Genomic DNA, 1,541 nt, shown 5'->3' with positions numbered 1-1,541 from the left:
TGTTTCCTTGGTTTCTCCTGATCCTGGGGACCCAAGGAGAAACATTAGGACCCAAGGAGGGACGTTAAGCCGCCCACTTGGGATCACTGTCAGCTACATCTTTCGTTTCCTCCTTTCCCAGCAACACCTACTGCGTCACCTGTTTCTACCTAGGTAGCAGTTGCTTTGCTTCTGCTAAAAAAACATCTGAAACGAGGAGAGCGAACATCCAAGCAGGGCTTTGCTGCCACACAGGGCTGAGCGGGGAACTCAGCCCACTATTTGCGAGCTATGGAGCTGAGAGCAGGCTCACTCTGCCTCCCTGAGCCCACTAGTGAAAACGGGACAGGCATGACACCGAACTAACACTGTCAGGTGCCTACCACGGGTTCTGGCATGTGGTATCTGAGCACGGCATTCATAACCATTCTCCACTGGGCCACAGTTGGTGTCGTCCCAGCTTCACCAAGAACACTGAACACCCTCTGGGGCGGTCTCTGGCGGACACCAGCAGTTCACGGCAGACCCTCGGGGCAGTGCTATGTGCTGTATTAGAGGTCGTATGTTCAAATTCCACAGCAATCACCCAAAAGCTAGGTACTAATCTCCCCCTCTCACAGATGAAGAATCTCAGGTTCAAGGATCTGACAGGCTAGGCAGCCAGGAAAGAGGAGGCCAGGCCTGACCCCCGAAGTGAAAGAGCCCTGGGTTTAGGGAAGGCCCCGGGACTAGGCAGGCAAAGAGCATCTGTCCGATGAGGACGGGCAGGGGTGAGACCGGGGCAGTGAAGACGTGGGAAGGCTGAGACCCAGGGCGTTTATTTGCCCCACATCCTTTCTGTGGGGAGAAACTACTTGATCCAAGGGCCTGGAAGAACAATTCCAGAGACATTTGATACTTTTCAGTGAAAATATTACCCATGCATCCAAATGGAGTTTTCCTTTATTTCTATTCTACCATGCTTGCCTTTCATAAGGATCTGTTTCCTCCCGCAAGCTCCACCCCCCCCCCACCCCCCGCAGCACAAATTTGGCCAACTGACACTGTTTGGAACCTTTTTCTGCTTGCTTCAAGTCCTCAAGAGCAGCCTATGATATTTTCAGTTTCCTAGTCTGAGAAAACGAGCATGTATTGGAATTCAGAACTCACTGTTAGAAAGCAGGAAATCACACAGCCCCCGTCAGCAGTACCTCCATGCAGACGCACACCGCTGGGGGACAGCTGCAGGTCTGGGGCCTTGGCCCACAATTTGCTGACGTGTGCGTGCCACTGCCCAAGACTCAGAAAACCACACAATTACTGCTGAAGGCTCCATGTCTGCCAGACATATGCCAGTAATGGGGAGAAAGGCTTTTGGGAAGCGTCTTTTCAGTGGGTGGTAACTTGCACAGATTAAAGGGGATGCTGCAGCCTTGGAGGCTTCTGGGGAGACAACACATGAGACCCAGTCTTCCCCTGAACTCGGAGATACTGTTTTAAGAAACCATTCACGAGGGAAGGTAGATTAATCACACGATCTAAAATTCACAAAGTAAAAACATACAAACGACAGAACCACTGAC

This window comes from Phyllostomus hastatus, unplaced genomic scaffold (genome assembly GCF_019186645.2).
Source record: "Phyllostomus hastatus isolate PE091 unplaced genomic scaffold, TTU_PhHast_1.1 phas_scaffold_501, whole genome shotgun sequence".
Classification (NCBI taxonomy): Eukaryota; Metazoa; Chordata; class Mammalia; order Chiroptera; family Phyllostomidae; genus Phyllostomus; species Phyllostomus hastatus.
The sequence above is the reverse complement of the archived record's forward strand: the minus strand, read 5'-3'. Positions refer to the sequence as shown.